This window comes from Biomphalaria glabrata, chromosome 15 (assembly GCF_947242115.1).
Source record: "Biomphalaria glabrata chromosome 15, xgBioGlab47.1, whole genome shotgun sequence".
NCBI classification, from domain to species: Eukaryota; Metazoa; Mollusca; class Gastropoda; family Planorbidae; genus Biomphalaria; species Biomphalaria glabrata.
The window spans coordinates 29062962-29085061 of record NC_074725.1 but is presented as its reverse complement, the minus strand read 5'-3'; the positions used below and the strand labels follow the sequence as shown (position 1 = coordinate 29085061).

The following is a 22100-nucleotide window of genomic DNA, read 5'->3' as shown; positions in this document are numbered from 1 at the left end:
TGTTGGTTCTGAAAAAGACAAAAAGTTGTTTGTTCTTTTTTTTTCCCCCTTTTTTTTTTTTTTTTTGCGATAACACTTTTTACAACTTCCCTCTTTCAGTGTTTTTTTTAGACTTTCGTTCGCCACAATGTTGAGAAATAATAAACTCGCCTACGTCAATAGGAATTTTAAACCAAAAAGGCCTATCAGTCCAAAATGGAAGTCTTCAGATATTTAATATAAAGATACAGCAGTAAAACAAAAACCATAAACTTTACGAAATAGCAGACGATACGAAATTGATTCAAATAATAGCGTTGGAATTTTTTTTAGGACCAACGGACAGACGTGCAACGCAAGCGCAATAGTGGGTTTTCTTACAAGCAGTGGCGTAGCTAGGGTGGGCGGAGGGGGGGGGTCCAAATTTGAAAATCCGCCATCACCCCACTCAGAAAAGTAGTGAGAGGGGGGTGCAAGGGGGGCACGATGCCCCGGGCGCCACCCTTAAAAGGAGCCACACTCAGAGAGGCGAAAAAAAAAGTATTGTATTTTTATTAGGTTATATATTCTACGGTTATTTGTATTATTTTTAAATACTTTTTATGTATAAGCCTGGATTTCTATGTAATGTTCATGGAAAATTGGGGGTGGGGGCGCCAATACATTTTTTTTGCCCCTGGCGCACGTTTGGCTCACTACGCCTCTGGCCCCATACGAGAGAGGGGCGCCCAAATAAATGTCCGAAATGTGTTTTTACATTTAATATTACGCCATTATCTAATGCCATGATGTCGAATGTCAAAATGCAGGGGCGCTTAAAAAGGTCCCCCCCCCCTGAAACCAAATACCTAGCCACGCCACTGCCTCTAAGGCCGCTGAAGAGTTAGTGTAATACAATAACTGTATGTGGTCTACATTATCTTTTCCAATGTGATCTAAATCTATACAAAATATCGATCTCTATGAAACAAAGAATATAAAATCAACTTTGACGTTCTGTTCTAAAAAGTTGCACTTGTTTTTTAGCTACGGACTCAAAAAAAAAAAAAAGCCTTAGTATAAGCTGTATAACGGAACTGTTGCATTATTTGTTTAGCTTTTTCTTGTTAAATGTGTAAAATAAATTGAAAGGCTACGTAAAACTTACTATATTTAGATTCGTGTAAAAAGTGTCTACAAAGGGGATTCTGTTTTCTCCCATAAAGTCGGTTAATCTCATCTTTTGCCTGTGGTCTCGTCTGGGGCATAGGCCACCAACCAGCTCCCTTCTCGGTTCTGGACGAGCAGTGGCGTGGCTAGGGTGAGGGGGGGGAGGAGGGGGGAGAATTTGAAAATCCCCCCCGGGCCCACACTTGAGGGGTGTCCCCAAATGAGTGGGTTTTTTTACATTAAAAATTAAATATTACGCAAAATGCAGGGGCCCCCAAAGAGGTAAAGCCCCACGGGACCCCAAACGATAGGAAATTCCTAGCTACGCCTCTGTGGGCGAGTCTCTCCAACTGCTCCTACGTCCCATCTGCTTCTCAATCGCGGTGCCATGTATTCTTAGGCCGTCCACTCTTCCTCGGTTTATATATATGGTTCTAAGTAATATAGTCCTCTGTGAGTCTAGTCAAAGTTACTGTTGTAGGTGCGATTTATATATAATATGTCTGCTTATTAAATAGTTGGCAACTAGATTTATGTCTGCAACGGTGTACGATCCTATCACTTGTCTGGACCAGTTGGGAAAGGGGGAGGGAAGAAGGGGCTATCTTTGTGAATGTTTACATGATCGTTTTTAAAATGAATAAAAAAAAATGTTCACTGAGGGTTCAAGAATCCTCAAGGGACTAATTCAACTTATACCACCACATATGTCAAGTACAATTTCTTTCCCTTGCTCAAGATACCAACAAAAATAATTAACTAATTTAACTTATACCACCACACACATCTGCCAAGTACAACTTTTTCCCCTAGTTCAAGATACCAACAAAAGTAATTAATTTCCAATAGTTAATTAACTAATTGATTATTTTTTTATAATTGATTCTTGTGTTGTCATGTACAAGAAATAATGGTGCAAAATTTCAGCCTTATCCGAGATAGGGTGTGGGAGAAATTACGTTTATAAACCTTTTACCAGACAGACAGACAAACAGACAAAGTTGGTATAAGCTTTGAAAAAAAAGAGTCAAAGTTGTACAAAACGTCCCGTGGGAACCATTTACTCATTCAGTTTAGGCCTACCCATTAGAATAACGACCTAAAAGGTAATATATATACACTATTATATACGTATATAAACAAACGTGTTATATTTAATTTTCATTTTTCATATATACACCCAACACTCTACCTATTTTTAATTGCTACTTCTGTAGCGCTGGTGGATACTCACGTTGTAGGCACGTAGTCCGATTCAGAATTTAACCGTGAGTAGAAAAATAATCAATACATCTGAGTCAACAGGTCGTATTATCCGGAAAAAAAACAATGCTCTGTATTATTATCAACGCTACATAGAGAGTATGATTAAAGGTCTTTGACGTTCTAGTCTTCAAGATTGTGACCTATATTATAATCACTTGAGTAATTTCCATAGTTGAACAGTTTTGGTGGGTTTCTTTATCAAAATGTATATTCGATACCTGATTACGTCGATGCACACACGCAGGTCTGTCTTACACACACACACGCAATAATCCGGAAACCCTCGTGAGAATTTAGAAATTTTATGGCCTTGAACTTCATTAAAAAAACAACTTGTCTTAAGCACACATACCGTGCACGCTAGCGTTTTTTTTTTTCAGCCTCTCTCTCTCTCTCTCTCTCTCTCTCATGCCGCTCCAATGCACAGACGTATATTCAAGCCAGCTTAAACACACAGGTGACCAGGTCATGACACACTCCATTGTTGATTGTTGTTTGGTTAATGCTGTCCCATTCAATGACAAGGGTTGGAGTCGAGCTTGACAACCTTGCCCAGGGCGCCTGTTATAACAGCATTGATCAGGTCCTTTGCATGGCTTTATTAATTATTTGCTTCATAGTCACTGGAGTTTCTATACGCAGTGTACCTCACTTGTCCGATGTTCGGTAGAGCCATTGGTTTAAGATTATTGGTGAGGACGGGTGGGAGGTTGGACTGGGTGGGTGACTGTTGACCACAAAAGTGCGGGGCAGGACAAGCACTGCAGATCAAAAAGATTCTGGGAATCTGGATGGTCCGGTGACCTAGTCACCATGGTGGTTGGTTCCCTGGTCTCGCGTTGCTACGGAGTTGCTGAATCGAAGGGTCGCAATATTTAATTAACATTATTTTCTCTCATTAAAAGTTTTTCCCTTGAGCTGCTTTTATAACTGTACAGATGGTTTTATATACCGGTGTCAAGTGTTGAAGAAGCTTTTATGTTGGAACAACGGGATCTATCTATCTATGTATCTATCTATCTATCTATCTATCTATCTATCTATCTATCTATCTATCTATCTATCTATCTATCTATCTGTCTGTCTGTCTGTCTGTCTGTCTGTCTGTCTGTCCGTCCGTCCGTCCGTCCATCTATCTATCTATCTATCTATCTATCTATCTATCTATCTATCTGTCTGTCTATCTGTCTGTCTTTCCGTCCGTCCGTCCGTCCGTCCATCTCTGTGTATCTGTGTAATTTAAGTCATTGGTTAATATGCATGACTAAATGCATGACGCGTAGGACGTAATCATCTTTTTTTTTTAAGTAACGTCTGTATTATATAAGATTAGATAAGATCTATCTCTATTTATGTATCTATCTCTATCTATGTATCTATCTATATCTATCTATCTATCTATCTATCTATCTCTCTATCTATCTATCTCTATCCTTTATGGCAGTGAAAGCTGGTCAACATACATGTACCAAGAGCACAGATTGAATAGTTTCCACTTGCGCTGCCTGAGACGCATAATGGGCATCTCTTGGAGGGACCATGTCTCCAATCAGGAAGTTTTGAGACTGGCCAATATGAACAGCATGTATGCTCTCCTGACACAAAGGAGATTACGCTGGCTCGGACATGTCACCCGCATGCCAGATGGTAGAATCCCGAAAGATATCTTATATGCTGAACTTGTGGAAGGAGTCAGACCCAAGGGCCGCCCAAGACTAACATATAGAGATGTCTGCAAGCGAGACATGAGAGCCTCAGGCATCAGTGAAAGCATGTGGGAAAACATAGCCAAAGACCGGAGTGCATGGAGACAGACTGTGCGTGCTGGGACAACCCTTGCTGAGAACAAAAGAATTGAAGCGGCTTTAATCAAGAGGGAAAAAAAGAAAGCTGCCCTGTCTGCTAGCCCTAAATCAGAGGCATACAAATGTACGAATTGTGGCAAAGTCTGCCGTTCTAGAATTGGCTTGATTAGCCACACCAGATTCTGCCCCGTCTCAAGATTAAGCCAAAACCAGTGACTCACTTGGGCGCATCCATTGCCTTTCGAGACAAAAGGAGCCATACATATATATTAAATATTTCTATTTAACTTTCACAACAATAAACAAAATTTAAGTTTCCTTCTAAACTCATGTTAAATTAATATTTTCTTTGGTCGTCCAAAACGCATACATAATACATCCGTAACAAACACTGTCACTCCGCACTTGGACACAGAAACTTTTGAGCTTCGACCACCAAATAACAAAATACCAATAGAAATGGTCAGTCGATTCAAGACCAATCATTACAGAAGGCCTGAACACTGACCAGCTAAGTCAGAACCCGTGGGGGAGTTGAGATCAATAGCTCGTTGCCACGCCACTGGTCTGTACGAGGTTGTAATGAGCTACTGGTCTATACAGCCCACGGGTTGTGACGTTGTAGGTCAGTGTTGAGGCCTTCCATGACGAATGGCCTCAGTCAATAACACACAATAACGGTGACAAGAGTCGGATAACCAGAGTTGCGCCCCTGGATTTCACATATACAGTCTATACTTATAAACATAATCGGGATAGAATTACAGGGCGTAGTCATATAGTGAAAGTAAGTTTAAGAGTTGGTGTATATTTACGTGCATATGTGTGTGCGTGTTGGGAATCAAGCACATCCACCTTCTCTTCCCAGCATGCACTAGCACTGCTCGTAAGTCTTTATCAGCGTATAACATCTAGTGTCGTGACATAGCACGAATGGGAGGGGCGGGGGCGGGGGGGGGGAATATGCTTAGATCTTAAAGGGAATGATGTGCAAGATGAACAATATATAAAGCTACAGATAGGAACGTGGTTAGTCCGTGCGTTCGTCAGTCAGTCAGTCAGGGCGCGAGTTCTGTTGTCACAGAGAAATAAATAAAGTACTGTGGACATTAATAATAACAATTAATGAACAAAGGCTATGTGTTGATATAAGTGGACATTGAAGACTGTCATATTTATTACGTCACATCCTTTTTAAGTACTCTTTCACGAAAACATGCACAACAAACAATGACGCAATATTAATAATATTAGCACAGCGCGTAAGGATATATTTTTTAAATTATTATTTGGGGGGGGGGGGCGTCACGGTAAGAGTTTGAGAAACACCGACTTGCCCTAAGCCTTACTCATGGGTCTGAAAGGTAAGGGTTTGAACCTCTCTCCTACACTCGCTGTTTTCATGTATATTCTCTTCAACGTGTGTTTGGTTCAGTGTGTGGGTTAAGTGAATCAATTAGTTTGGATCAGTGATTTAATTACATTTGTAACAAGCCTCAGACGACAATCTATAAAGGGGACTTCAGTCAAGTACTATTGCTTTCCCTTGGAAAGTGGACTAATTCAGTTTCTACCACCAATTCAGTCAAGTACTATTTCTTTCCCTTGGAAAGTGGACTAATTCAGTTTCTACCACCAATTCAGTCAAGTACTATTTCTTTCCCTTGGAAAGTGGACTAATTCAGTTTCTACCACCAATTCAGTCAAGTAGTTTTTTTTATTTCCCTTGTTTCAGTCAAGTACTATTGCTTTCCCTTGGAAAGTGGACTAATACAGCTTATACCACCACTTCAGTCAAGTACTATTTATTTCCCTTGTTTCAGATAGCTATCTATTGTTACTTCCTTTCGCTGACATGTCGCAACGTCATTTCTTGTCTGGTAATCACGACTCGTCCATAGACATTGCTTCTATCGGCGTTATATGAATTTAACGTTTTTTGTTGATTTAGATATAGCTACAGGGGGAGGGGCACCCTATTCACTTCGCCTAGGGGCCTCCCTATTTCACTTCGCCTAGGGGCCACCCTATTCACTTCGCCTCGGGGCCACCCTATTCACTTCGCCTAGGGGCTTCCCTATTCACTTCGCCTAGGGGCCTCCCTATTCACTTCGCCTAAGGGCCTCCCTATTCACTTCGCCTAGGGGCCTCCTTATTTCACTTCGCCTAGGGGGCCTCCTTATTTCACTTCGCCTAGGGGCCTTCTCTATTTCACTTCGCCTAGGGGCCACCATATTCGCTTCGCCTAAGGCCACCAATTACCTAAGGCCGGCCCTGCTGCCCGTGTAATAAGCAGGAAGTGTTTTTAATCGCTGAGCATATATTTTCCACGCCACTAACTGCCTCATAAGCTGTCCTAAGATTTATACCTTCTTGAAGACACACACACACACGCCTACAGAAACACACACCCACACCCACACAAACACACACTCAAACACAAAATCACACACACACATACACACACACACTCACACACACACAGAAACACACATGACTGAGGGAGAACAAAATCAAGTGAACTATTTAAACAGAAAGCGAGATTTACGACCGTCTGGACAAATGAAAACAATTTCATACTGACTTCAGTCTCAAAACTTGCATCAGTGGCGTAGATAGTGTGGGGGGATGGAGAGGAGATTCAAAACTACAAAGTCCCCCCCCGGGGCCCCCCACTTGACGGGTCCCCCATATGAATGTCCTAATTTTTTTTACATTAACTCTTTCTCTCCGTAATTATTTACCACATTCTGGTGGAATCAACGTTGGTATCGTCAGTTAGGAGAGAGAAAGAGTTAAATAAATATTACACCAGTGCCGTGTAATCTTGCTATTCACGTGGGGTCAACAATACTAGACAGCATTGATCTACTACTGTCCGCACCGGACCAAAAGATACTACTGGCTGAGCTAAAAGTCAATTTAGTCATTCTTACTTCCTGTTTCTATATCAGGAGTTTCAAGTGTCTTTTCACTCTCTTAACCCATAACAGGCAATGTCAACCGAGACTGTGACAGTAAGAAAAAGAAGAAAAAGCTATATGAAGAAAGGTAGTGGCGATACAATGGGCCTACAGAAAGAAAAAAACAACGTAAGAAATTTGAAAAGAGGTTTGAATGGGAGAGATTTCCAAATAAAAAGACACATTAACTCTTTCTCTCCGTAATTATTTACCACATTCTGGTGAAATCACCGCTGGTATCGTCAGTTAGGAGAGAAAGAGTTAAGCAATGTCAAGGACGTCATATTTAAAGCTCGTTGTTGCCAACTAAATACTAGAAACAAGCAAAAAAAAAAAAAGTTTATCTTAAGTGTTTCAATTAGTTTGGATCAGTCACGGTAAGTGGACTAATTCAGCTTATATCACCACTTCAGTAAAGTACTATTTCCATTGTTTCAGATACCAAAGTAATTTATTACCAATTGATAATTAACTAATCGGTAATTTTTTTTTTAATTATTCATGTGTTGTGAGGTAAAAGAAAATAATAGTCCAAACTTCATATTGATCCGAGATTGGGTGTCGGAGAAATAACGTGTACAAACTTTTGGCCAGACAGACAGACACAACGACAGACAGGGTTGATTGTAAAAATATTTAGCTATTTATGGATTCGCCTCCATTTATAAAAATCACCAATAAATTTAGGTTATAATTCTTATTCTTTCGGAGACGCTAAAACTGCAGGGTAGATCTGTTTGACCGATGGTCCAAGGTTCCAACACAGAAGAACGCCTTTAGATTTGTTCATTTAGTTCAGGGGTTCTCAGCCTGTGGGTCGCGACCCCCTTGGGGGTCGATTGACGATTAGCCAGGGGTCGCCTAAGACCATCGAAAATATGGATTGTTGTTGTCTGTTCTTCTATTGCTGTATGTGTGTGTGTGGGGGGGTCGCGGCAGAGTGGGGGATTGTAAAAAGGGGTCGCCGAACATAAAAGGTTGAGAACCGCTGATTTAGTTAGTAGCTATTTGTCTTGTGCAGATAAGTCTTTAAACGGAGGTAACACTAAACTAACGAACTAACACAGGCGAAAGGCCAACACCATAAAGGTGCTGGACGCTGAGGAACAATGTTGAACCAGACGTTTAATACTTAATGAAGGGAACTGTCGAATGTCGTACTATCTAAATATCTACTTCACAAACTTAACTCTTTCTCTCCTAACTGACGATACCAACGTTGATTCCACTAGATGTGACTAGAATGTGGTAAATAATTACGGAGAGAAAGAGTTAAAACCGACGTTCTTCCGTTTCATTTTCGTGACACTTCCTAAATCCGAGTCTTGTTTTTAATAGTCACGTCACAGTCTCTAAGCGAAACTTCCCATTTTTCTATGAAACAAATCATTTTTCGCGCCAAATTTCTAATCGTGTCATAACACTGTTAATAATGTACCTCAACAGTGACACTGTCACGCTGCCTGGCCTTGCGGTTTGCGCGCTGGACTGTCGTTCGGATTAGAAACAAATTTATTTTGGATCCTCCCGCCCCCCTTTTATTTAACACACACCCTCCCAATCGGCACTTACTAAATTATAGGCACATTAGGCCCTATGTTATTTTAACTAATCTTATCTTATCAGTTAGAGACGTTACTTCGATAGAAAAGATAACTACGTCGTCCTCGTATCCTGCTGGCTCCTCACCCAGGAGAAGGAAAACTCTGACTTCTATACCTCTGCTGCCTTGCAGCTGTACCCAAACACGGGAAAGGCTTCGGGAGTCAAGCCTGGGGAGGCAGTTTGCAGCTCTCAGTGCTACACCCTAGAAGAGCCGTTTGATCGTCTTATGAGCTGAGCGGAAGGCTCTTCGAGCTCAAAGTTTGAAAAAAAAACTGTTTGGATGCCAAACAGTAAAAAAAAAAAAAAAAAACCTGTGGGAACACAGTTCTGTTTGAGAGAGACCCGAGTCAATGTCTATGTAAAGCATTGCTGTTTCCAATGCCTTTGGCCCCCCGACGCATGCTTGGCTGCACATGGCCGAAGGCCGAGGACACCGGGAGCCTCCGCCAATTTCCTTCGTTATTCCAAGCTAACCGTGGGGGACTCGCCATTTTGTGTAACGGTCCCTTGAGGAACAGCGCATGGATGTGTGACAGGTTTATGGGGACTCTTTTGCAACCCCGCCCGTGCAATGTTTTGCTACCCATTTAGCCTAACCACTTCCTCTAATGGTCGTTTCCACACGAGCGCCACGATGAGGCAGAGTAGCGTGCTCGCACCTAGCAGAGCCTGCGACGCCGCTGAACCCAAACTGTATAGGCCCTTGCTGTTCCTTTGGATACATCAGATGAGTGGAGTGCTGCCGTGTGGGTAAAAACAAAATGACTTTTTCGTATTTTTTTTAGGACATTTTTAATGAGTTAAGGATATTTTGATAATTTCATGAGATTTCCAGGACTTTATCGTATCTTTTGCAATTTCATGAGATTTCCAGGCCTCCTAGAAAATCAGGAGGCCACAGAAACCCTGTTATAAGTTAAAATGATTTAATTTAATAATTTAGAATTAGCGCGGGGCCTATGAAAGTGCGGGACCCACTGCGGCCGCATAGGTTGCAGTGGCTAAGGCCGGCCCTGGTTCCAACCATAGCTGATGCCCAGGCATTCCTCTCATTTGATCTCTATGACATGATTCATGGTCGTTTCGCAACTGAGGGAGACTAGAGAACTCGAATCTACATGCTTATCTAATCTTGCATATTAATAAGACGCTCTACTGAGTCTTTGGTTTTCCTGACTGATTTAGACATATTGGCACTTTGAGGAAAAAGAATAGCAGGTCTAGTACGAATTCGTCCTGGATGCATATCTAGGTTATGGTACTGGCATGTAGCTTTATCTTTGTGTCTTTCTGAGTATTTTATTAGGTTGTTTGTTTTTTTTTTATTGTCAGGTTGGTTCACTGTTTTTTTAATCTATTATTGCTACTTGACATTTTAGTCTTTGTTCCTAAAGTGTCTCTAAGTTTAGTGATTTTACTAAAGATGTTACTTTGTTATAAATCTCACAGCTCTATTTTGCGTCTGTTCTAGATTCATTATGTTTTCTTAAGCTGAGGGGTACCAAACAAAGGAGGAATGTTCTATACTTGGTCTAAGTAAAGTAAAGTAAAATTCCCCCTTTTAGCCCCCTGCGATCTATCGAGATCGTCAGACCTGTGACGTGGCAACTAGCTATTGGTTTAAACTGCCCACAGGTTGCGACGTCGCAGGTCAGTGTTCAGGCCTTTCTATATCGATAGGTCTCGGATCGGGCAGAGGATGCAAAGGTCTTCACCTTCTGTGACACCTTCGGTTAACGAAGGTGTCATGGGGCTTTTACATTTACCCAACTAATGTCAGACTGTCAGGTACCCATTAGAGCTGGGTGGACTCAGAGGCGACCTAAAGATCCCGAAATAAAAAATCTCAGTCTCCACCAAGATTTGAACCCGGGGGGGGGGCCTTCGGTAGTTTTATGTTCCTGTTTGATTTGCATAAACTCTCATAAAAAGCTCTAACACATCACTAACACGTAATGTATAGCTGACTTTATACCAACCAGCGCAGAGCGTCCCTCAGATAACCATCCTAGACATATCAAAATGTATTACTAGAGGAAAATAGAAAAGGCGGCGGCGGCGGCGGGGGGGGGGATCTTTTTAACGCACACTATTCTGTAGCCATTCTTTTTTTTTTTTATTCAAGGGGGTAAAAGGAGGGACGGAGAAAGGCCGTCATGCGGAAATTAAAAAAAAAAAAAAAAAATTACGCTCTCAGCCCCTCCCACTTTCCAAAATCTAGATCGACAGAAATTTCCCTTTTTTTTTCTATTTCTGTTCTGTTGTACCTGTTTTAAGTTTTGGTTTCTTAGATCTTTTATCTTAGATCATTGAAAATGAGAAGCAGGGAGGAGTATCTATCCTCAGCCATAGTTGAACTTATAGTCTCTAGTTAAATACATATAGTTACCGAATCTTCTAATACAGGGGTTCTCGACCTGTGGGTCACGACCCCCTTGGGGGGATCGAATAACGATTTGCCAGGGGTCGCCTAAGACCTTTGACAATATGGATTCTGATACTGCATATGCTGCGTCATGCTTTTTTTTTTAACTATTCACATAAGTCTGCACCACAAAAATGTTGAATAAGAAATAAAATTAAAAGTACACTTTCCTATGTCAGATAGTCGTCGGTGCCGATAGCTGAAATAAAGAGTCACCTACCAATTGTGTTAACTTTACGCATTCTTTCCCTCAAGAACGGCCTTTTTAAAAACAAAGCTTATTATATTAACTCACTCTGTCTGGTAAAAGGCCTTACACGTTATTTCCCCCCATTCTCGGATCAAGTTTAAATTTGATAAAAATTATGTATTCTGCCTAACAAAACATGAATCGATAAAAAGAAAAAAAAACTCAAGTTAATTATTTACTGGGAATTAATTATTTTTGTTGGGTACCAACAAGAAAATTAACCCTGCAGTATTCTTCAGTACAAATATGTGAGGGTTTTGTCGCCATTGATAATTGTACGCGTTATTTCCCACACACCCGCTCTTTGATCAAGATGGAAATTCCCACCTATCTCTCTCTCTCTCTCTCTCTCTCTCTCTCTCTTTCTCCGATTATATATTGTATCAAAACATGAATTATTTTTTTAAAAAAATTAACCAATCAGTCAATCAATTATTGGTAATTAATTATTTTCTTTGATATCGAAAAAGGGAAATAAATTATACATTATTGAGAGATATAGCTGTAATTGTGAAGTTCTTCTTAGACAAACTTTGTTTTTATAGTATTTTTTTTTTTACAATTTCAATGTGTTAAACACGTTTCGGCCTTCTCTCCATCAGCTCAACATACCAATGACGCTATATATCACGGAGCTTAAATCATCATCATCATCTACCAGATCAATGGACCCGCAACCATTTCCGGCCTGGTAGTTCACATCAATTTCGACATATCACCGGCCGCAGTCGAAATGAATTGATCCTCTTGCGGCTTCAGTATGCATTGTGTGTTCGATGTCGAAGGCGCCGAGTAGGAAGGCACTGCGTTACGGGTCGGATACGGCCCGCGGGCCGTATATTGGGCACCAATGTTCCAGATAATCAACTTAATTACAAGGCTCTGTTTGTCTGTCTGGTAAAAAGTGTGTACATGTTATTTCTCTAGCATCTATCCTATCCTCGGATCAAGTTTAAACATCGCACAATTATTCATTGATATCATTAATGGTGTGTATAGTAACCTATCAGACAATTAATTACTGGTACCTCATTATTTTGTGTAATAGCAACATGGGAAACTAATACTTCAGTATCCACATATGTGGCTAAATTTGTTGGGTTTAGTCCCCTTAAATAATTGTTTACACTATTTCTCCCTCACGCATTATTTACTATACCTAAAAAAACATGAATCAATAAACAAAAATACTCAATTAGTCTATTGAATATTGGTAATTAATTATTTTGCCTAATACCGATTTAGGGTAATGATTTATATAGTTTTAAGGACGGAGTTCTTTCCCTTTAAATAAGCTTTTTTTATGAAAAAAAAAAAGGTTTGGCTAGTTTGATTTATTTATTTAGTATCATAAAGAACGCTTGATCATTCTACTCTCAAAACAACAACTAAATAATTCAATGGGAATACCTCTTTTAAAAAAGAAAACAGTAATGTAAAACTTTTGCAGACGACCAAGTTTTGGCTAGACCTAGTCCATGTTATGTTTCAATATTGTATGTAAAAAAACAACCAAACAGGATATAGATCGTTTTGTGGCCAACTCCCAGGTCACAACTTTAAAAAAAAAAAAAAGAAAAGAAAAAGATGTACTATAGCAGCTCGACACAGAGCTGACAAAAGGGCCAGGTACAGAAGGCTCGGCTAAATACATAAATAGAACAGCATTTCTTAGAAAAACTGTTATCTGAAAACGAAATTAAAGAGCTAACTGGTAAGCAGTGATTTTACGGCTAGGTATTTCATGCTAGATCTATGTAATACCTTTCCAGTGTTAATGCATCTATTAGTTCATATGCTTCTGTGAAATGTTACATATTTATTAATCGTACTTTTTTTTAAAAAAATCATAGTTTGCATACCAGCAAAAAAATGTAAAAAAAATAAAAAAAAAAAAATTCAAATACTTAAAAGAGGGGGCTTATCTAGAGAAATAACTTCACATTTACAGCCATATGTCTATTTACATGCATAGTGCCTCCGATTGGTAGATGTCATATGTATGATTTTTTTTTTTTACAGTGTACACTCGGTTTTAAATAATGTGCATAATTTTAGTTTTTTTTTGTTGTTTATTTTTTATTTTTCTATTTCACTTCGCCTAGGGCCTCCAAATATCTAAGGCCGGCCATGATGAAAGTAAAGCTAACGTTTTAAATAAAAACTTTGCATCAGCATTCTCAACCTCAGAAGCCAAAAAACATATTGCTTAAATTAAACCTTGTCTAAAAAAACAGGAGATATAGCTATAGAAGAAAAAGGGATCAAAAAAACTAATGGTTAACATTAAACCAAATAAAGCATCTGGACCAGTGGCGTAGCATCCAAAGCGCGAAGGGGTTCAATGAACCTTGAGGGGCCCACAGCCTGTGGGATAGCAACCATAGCGCAAAGGGGCTCATTGTACTTGGGCCCATAACTCATGACAGATTGGGACCCGCATGAACCATTAGGGATTACACCAGAATGGAGACAAAATTGCTCGTTTGTAGAAATCCGGTTTAAAAAAATGGCCTAAACAATATTTATACCGGTATCAAACTTTATATTGACTTAAGAATGGTAGCCCGTATTTTCAGCTAGAGTCTATGTACCTGCGGCTTGGACTGTATTAATGTAAGACACTGCATTCATCAGGCTTATTGTAATAGTGGGTAGCTCTTAGCATTAAGCTCTAGGACACGATCCCTTGAATGAACAATAAATGAATTAAACTAAACGCATTAGCTTAATTACATAAAAGGTAAACAACTGGCAATGAAATGTCTTTTTGGTAAATGTAGCGATACATACAGACTTCTCGATTTGTATGTCTCATACTAAATGTGTCTATTTGGTGTGGGGGGATGGGGGACCATAAAAAAATTCTTGAACCCGGGCCCACGGGTACTTTTGCTACGCCACTGATCTGGACATGATGATACACCAGCTAGATTACTCAAAAACTAATCAATGAGCTGGCACGTGTGTTTAAAAGACTTTTTCAGGCATGACCAAAATCAGGGTATAGTGCCGAAGTACAGGAAAAATGCTAATGTTACTCACCTACTTAAAAAAAAAGGATATAGATCTGATCCAGGAAACATAGACAAGTATCACTCACCAGCAGCAAGCGTAAATTAGTGGGACACAATGTGTAGCAACATTATATACCACTTATAATAATTAGATAAACATATTCCATACCACAAATAGCTTTAGGAAATATAGGTCAAGTGAAACTCAACTAACGGGTCTAATTGACGATTATTCAAAAGGCTTAGATAATAATGAGCGAATAGATGTTATTTTATTGGACTTTTCTAAGGCATGTGACAAAGTTCACCACCATAGCTTGCTTCAATTTAAACACTTCAGCATAACTGGTCCATTACAGTGCTACACAAATGGATTCGGAATTTCCTGATAGGGGGAGAAGAAATTGTAATAATAAATGGCTCCAAAATCCAAATCACCACACAGACAAGAAGATGCAAGACACAGGTCACTTCAACTAGTACAATGAAGAACTCTTTCAATTGTAAAACTAATTTCCTCACAGATAATAGTGATTATCATTATTATTATTATTATTATGTTAGAAACGAACGAGTATTCATTCTCTGGCGATGCCAGGGTCGAGTTTCATTTTAGCACCTTTATCAGTTTCCACTGAAGAATTTTCTGGTGATGTGGCAGGTCTGCAGCAGTACCGCCCTCTGACAGGCAACGAGAATGTTCATAGGAATGTTAAGGGCCTTGAAAGTATCTGTGAGGTCAGTTGTTATTATCCGCTCGGTTGATTATTATCATTATTATTATTATTATTATGTTAGAAACGAACGAGTATTCATTCTCTGGCGCTGCCAGTGTCGAGTTTCGTTAAAGAGAAACAAAATTGATCGTAGTCCTTTTATTATTATTAACAAAAGTATACTCATGTGTACCTCAGGAACAGTCTTGGGCCCACAATTCTTTCTGATTTACATTACTGACCTTCCAACTTGCATTAGTTCAGGAACAAAAACCAGATTATTTGCAGACGATTGAATAACATATAAAACAATAAAAATAACACAAGATACTGAAATTTTACAAAGAAAATTAGATGAGTTACAGAAATAGGAATAAAATTGAACCATGTCTTTCCACTTAGAAAAAATGTCAGTTATTAAGAGTATAAAAAAAAACTAAAAAAAAACAACAACTAAAAACTACTTATCTTATTCATGCTAAACCAGTTACAAGGAATAAAAACTCAAAATATCTAGGTGAAATGAAAATTTATATATAAATTTAGAGACCCTTCAGGACAAAAGAATAAAAAGAAAGGTTTATATATTATATAAAAACACTGTATCATAATTTATGAATACAAAACCAAACCTAATAAAATACTCAGAAAGACAAAATGATAAAGGCACATTTCTTATTCCATATACTGCGATGAGTATATAAAAATACTCTCTATTCCCTAGTGCTATTAGAGCATGGAATGGGTTGCCTGAGTCAGCCAGGAAAAAAACGACTTGGCAGATTTTTAAGTCACTGGTTAACATGCATGACTAGATTGACACAGGGATAGACGTAGGGCAAAATTATCTTCTCCTTTAGAAGTCACGTCTGTAATGTATAAGGTAAATAAGAAAACCCCGGAAATGACGTCACAGAGGGAGAAGCCAGCCAAGAATGTGGACGCGAAATGTCTGATCATTGAAATGTGTATTTGTTTGGAAATTGAATTGTCTATGTTAAGACAGCCATGTGTTGTTCAGTTCTACACACGTATAGGTTAAGCAATCATGTGTAGTTTAAATGCAACACTGTTAAGTATTACGGATATAGAAACCATATATTCCTAACAATTATAAAAGTCACTATTGCTTATCGTGATAAAAAGTTAGACTTTTGACCTTCGCTCACGAAGTCTGTACATTTCTAAGGAAAAGTAATGGAAATTTGCTTAATAATATCCGGGATGTTTAAAAAACACCGAATGCCCCGAGGTTAAGATGGCATCTGTTGGACAAAGCCCCTCATTAGTCAGCTCTTCAATCTGTCGGTCGAAGAAAAGCTAGTCGGTAATTTAAAAAAAAGGATTAGAGCGTGTTTGTAGTTCATAACTTGATCTACGAAACAAATCACAACATAGTGCAACGACCAGGAGTGGCTGAGTGACGCGGGTTCGAATGAGCTAAATGTATATTACAAAGCTAATATCAATTTAATTTTTTTGTCTGTCTTTCTGTCTGTCTGGACAAAAAATTAAACTCGTTATTTCTCCCACAACCATTCTCGGATCAAGTTGAAACTTTACACAATTAGTCATTGCTGAAGAAAATACAAGAATCAATTAAAAAAAAAAACAATTAGTCAATTAATTATTTGTTTGATACCAAAAAGTGAAATTATTTCTTTGGAACTCACAGATATGGCTAAATATGCGAATTTTGGTCCCTTAATTAACTGTACATATTACTTCTATCAAGGGTATTCTCGGATCAAGTTGAAATTTCAAACAATTATTTATTGTACCTAACAAAACATGAGTCAATTTTTTTTTTTGAATTAACCAATTAGTCAATAAATTATTATTAACTCAATGTTTTTTTCGATATCAAAAAGGGAAATAATATCTATATAATTGAGATATGTGGTAGTAAGTGTAGAGCTCCTCTCTGAGGTTGAACCCCCCCCCCCCCCATTTTTTTTTCAGTCTTAGCGATCTATATGTCAGATGATATAAAGGTCATCTGTTTCTGTGGCTTACAGGTAACGAGGGTTTCATGTGGCCAACACAACGACCATCCGCCTTTACTTTTACCCAACTGATGTTTAATATATAATTAGAGCTGGGTGGACTCAGAGGAGCCCTAAAAAATCTCGAAATTAAAAACCGAAGTCCCCTTTAGATAAGTTTTTTAAAAAATTTTTAATATATATTTTTAGCTCGAGCACAACTTTGTTGGTTTACTTGTCTACCAGCAGTTTGGGGCTACAATTCAACGACCGTCAACATCATCCCCCTCCCCCCCCCCCCCCATCCCCCGAGAAAGAATCCTGGTTAAGTGAATATATACATATAGAGAGAGAGATTCACTTATATATATACTATATATATATATTACACTTTATAATATTCCAATGATAGATCTTTAGATCTAGACTTAGAGGACATGCCCAAAGTTTTCCTGAACATTATTTATTACCTATTCCTTTCAAGAACGTGATATTCCTTTCAAAACCTATGTTGGATCTAGATCTAGACCTAGTTCTCTAGCCAAATTAATTTTTTTTTTTACTTAAAAAAAAATTATAACTGTCAAACTAGTTTTCCAACGAGTTAGTAATTCTTCTCTCAGCGATATACACCAACTGTTAAATTTAAATGAAAATCGTTCGAGCCGTTTATGAGATCCATGTCCAGGTTCCACCCACCCAGGTTCCTCCTTGAAATTCTAAGTTGAATAGAGGTATTGAATAAAATAAGGATAGTGATAAGTTTTCTTTACTTTATAATTTGTCTGTGTCTCCCCTTTCAAACACGTCAATTTTTTTTTAAACTACAACTCTTGCTTTGTGAAATAAAAAAAGTCAGCATGCCTCTGAATAGTTCCGGTGAGTCAATAGATTAGAATGGAATATAAAGAAAGGGGAGAGAAAAAAAAATGCAACTCTGAACCAGATTTTGTTATCACAAGGAACATAATTTATAGGGAATGTTATAATTTTACATGTCATGTTGACACAGAAGCGACCATAAGGGTCACCATAACTTATGTGATATTTGTAAAGATTATCCTCTTATCTTATAAACTTATCAAGCAAATGTCTATGCTTGTGGTGTCGTCTTAGAAAAAAAAATGTAAAGAGCGAGAGTGAAATCGGAATTGTAAATGGCATCTTAAGTTTTGTATTCTAAGCATGACAAACGGACAGACGGACAGACAGGCAACAAAAAAGCAATAGCGTCTTTCCCCTCATTTTTTTTTTTAAATAGAGAGTTATAGAGTATATCAGTCAAACATTCACTATATCATTAACAAAAAAAAAAGGTTAACCCTAAAATCCATGTCATTTCATCTTTCGATTCATCGGTTAGCTAAAATAATAAAACTGTTAATGATAATAATTCTCCTTGCCTGTCAGAGGGCGGTACTGCTGCAGACCTACATGATCACCAGAAAATTTCTCAGAGAACACTGACAAAGGGAGACTACAATGAATTTTGCTTCACTTTAACGAAGCTCGACCCTGGCAGTGCCAGAGAATGACAAGGCTGCGTCCTTAACATTGCTCAAAGAGGGCATCTCTACTCTCAAACAGAAGGGTTTGTCACAGCAATGCAAGACAGAGTAATTAGAACAAAAAAACTACGAGAAGCATATCCTAAAACTCAATGTTGTTGGCAAATGCCGAATGTGCGGAAATGCGGGTGAGTCAATCGAACACATAATGGCAGGATGTTCAGCTTTATCAGAACCTGCCTACCTAGGTCGCCAAAACCAAGTTGCATAATTAATGCACCAACACCTGACTTCGACACATAATTATTTGATTAATAAGGAGACTGGGATAGGCCTATTTTGGAAAAAAAACAGAAAGAAAAACAAGGTTACAAAGACAGTTTATGTGGAAACACAAACTCAAAATCGGTCCCCGAAGTGGTCCACCCAGGCAGATAAAAAGGCAGGTATCAATATTTTCAGAAAGAACATCAGAATTAAATTCTATCAAAGACCAATGACAGAGAAGAATGGAGAAAGAAGGTTGACAGATCTTGTGTGGTGCCCCAGCAGTCCAGCAGACCAAAGGATAGGTGAAAGTGAATGTGAAGTTAAATGAGAACCTGGCCTAACTAATGTCTTATAATGAATATCTAATTGATCTAATTTTTTTTGTAAAGAGTCAATCTCTTATTCAAAAAAAGAAAAAAACATTTTCGTAAAAAAAAATAATTCCTGTAATTAGGAGTTCTATAAGGAAGTTTTAGCACTGTTGTTCACGCAATAATATGAAAACCTACCTATTAATTGTTGTTTTAAATTATGTCCAACTTATATATATATATATACTAAATAGATTATTTTTGGGGTAAATGTAGTAGTTAGTACGACAGAACTTACATAACGTAACAATACAAATGTAAAAAAGAAATATTTTCTTTAACAAAAAGTTCAACACCATTATTATGAATGTGTTAAAAAATATGGTAAATAGCCATCTCCCCTATTGATAGTGAATAGTTCCAAGAGTGGTGTATTTTTATGAAAAATAAGTGATTTAAAAAAATAAAATTTTTCGCTTTTAGAAAAGAAAAAAGTAGCCGTTGCATCAGAACTTTGAATGGTCTAAAATATTATGATGTCGGATTTTCACTATCTTCTAGTTTACGAGATCTAAACGGGACGGACGGATAGACATTTCACACAAAACTAATAGCGTCTTTTCCCCTTTCGGGGCCCACTAAAAAACGCTACCATCATTGACATCGCCGTACCACTATCCCATCATATAGGGATAACCAAAATGGAAAAACAAAGAAAATATGGGAACCAAGGCATTGAGATTAAGCGTTTATGGAAGCTATCTAAAATAACAATATACCCCATTGTTATACCCACCGAGGGGATAATAACAACTGACCTCGCAGATACCTTAACATTCCTAAGAAGATTCTCCATGCCTGTCAAATGGCGGTACTGCTGCAGAACTGCCACATCACCTTTAGTGAAGTCCAGTAGGGCGTCGGAGCCATAGGCGCCATTATCCCGTTGTTCGTTAGAAAGGCTTTTATCCAACAACAGGGCCCGGACTTGGGGCTCTCCACCCCTGTCCTGTCTGAGGGCTCCCAACGGTAGGCGGCCATGTTGATTGAATGGGCCAAATTTTCGTTCTATAGACCCACTCGCTATAAGTGGCCGAGAACAGTGCTTACTACATATTCCTATACTGTTACCGCCACTATTCCGTGCGAGGGTCGCCTCTCCAGGCTCCTGGTTCTGAATCTGATGACGACCCCCCTAAGTGGATCGGCGTGGCGGACTTTTTAGACTGGGTTCCGGGCGTTCTCTCCATCCCAACCCCTAGTGAGAGAAAAAAAAAAAAAAAAGCTCACCCAGGGAAGCCCGGCCGGGCCTGGTTTGCCACTCGTTCTTTGCCTATCTAGTTCGACTACTAGGCGTTTCCACCGGAGGCGCCACGCTGAGGCGACGGGTAGCTGGAATCCTTCGGCTGCCACATCACCAGAAAACTCCTCAGTGGAAACTGATAAAGGGAGACTACAATGAATTTTGTTTCTCTCTAACGAAGCTCGACCCTGGCAGTTCCAGAGAATGACTACTCGTTCGTTTCTAACATAATAATAGTAATGTAATCTTTATTTTCTTTGAGAAAATGTGTCCTACAATTGTGCATGTGACAATAACAAACTCCACACAACGTCTGACACACACACACACACTCACACACACACACACACACACACGCGCGCGCGCGCGTGTAACTCAAACACAAATCCACGTCCAAAAAGAGTCCTCCTTGACCTATTTCTGTTTTTTTTTCTTTTTTAATACTGAACTTTAAAATCTCGTGGGAACATAATGTAATCAAATCGATATCACATAAATATATTGAACAGTATCAAAATTACAATTGTAATATGCCTATATTCAAGTTTTCAAACGTACCTTTATATGCAAATATAGATATCCAACAAAAACCCAAAGTCACCCAGGTATTGAAACTAAAAGCCAAACTCCAAGAATGACAGCGAGCTATATAAATTCTACTTTAAAGCTTCATAACTTTGTTCTGGTTCGGGAGGAGCGGCAGACAACTACAATGGCCTCTCAGTTTGGTCACGTGGTTATGTCAGCTGACAGCTATAAATACAGTTTGCTTAGTGCTAAGAAATTAAATCCCGTTCAAACAGACGCTCTTTATTTCCATATTCCCAACTGCAAATAGGTGTGTGAACCAACTAACCCTGGGGCAAGGCGAGTATCAGAGGCATAGCTAGGGTGGGGGAGGGAGGGAGGGAGAGAATTTGAAAATCCCCCCGGGCATCAACTTGAGGGGGCCCCCAAATGAGTGTTGTTTTTTTACATTAAATATTAAATATGACGTAAAATGCAGGGGCTCTCAAAGAGATCAGGCCCCGGGGCCCCCAAATAATGGCAATGTTAGTTACGCCACTTGCGAGTATTGCATTTTTCTTTAGAGGGCTGAGGAAAAAAAAATTATCTAACGACGATGTAACAGCAACTATAATTCCTTAGACCAGCGGTTCTCAACCTTTTAAGCTCGGCGACCCCCTTTTTACAATCCCCCGCTCAGCCGCGACCCCCCCCCCCCATACACAAATACAGAATTGTAAGGTAGACAATAACAATCCATATTTCCGATGGTCTTAGGCGACCCCTGGCAAATGGTCAATCGACCCCCAAAGGGGTCGAGACCCACAGGTTGAGAACCCCTGCCTTAGACTTTGCAGGCTGGCCAGTGAGTCAAGGAGTTAATTCATTTTTAGTAATAAGGCTCGTCCTCGGGTCCGCAGATCAATGAGGAATGCAGTGTTTCACGTGGCTATGCGGCCCCAGCTGCGACCTACAAATGTTGCTACATCCAGCGCAGGCTTAACCATTGTCCGCCGATGGTCGATAAGGATTGTCATTTCG

At 39.1% G+C, this 22100-nt stretch overlaps 1 protein-coding gene across 3 annotated transcripts in view; it reads right to left on the bottom strand.

The window, feature by feature from the left end:
• LOC106050765 (rhodopsin-like) overlaps positions 1-21272 on the bottom strand; it is a 34438-nt gene extending 13166 nt beyond the window's left edge. The window contains exon 1 of one of the 3 annotated variants that reach the window (XM_013205798.2): positions 21111-21272. The gene's annotated coding sequence lies outside the window, so the exon portion shown is untranslated. Of the gene's footprint in view, positions 1-2362; positions 2693-14487; positions 14612-21110 lie in introns of those variants that run through there. The other 2 variants (XM_013205799.2, XM_056012092.1) reach the window with 2 other exon arrangements.
• Between the last annotated feature and the right edge of the window lie 828 nt (positions 21273-22100).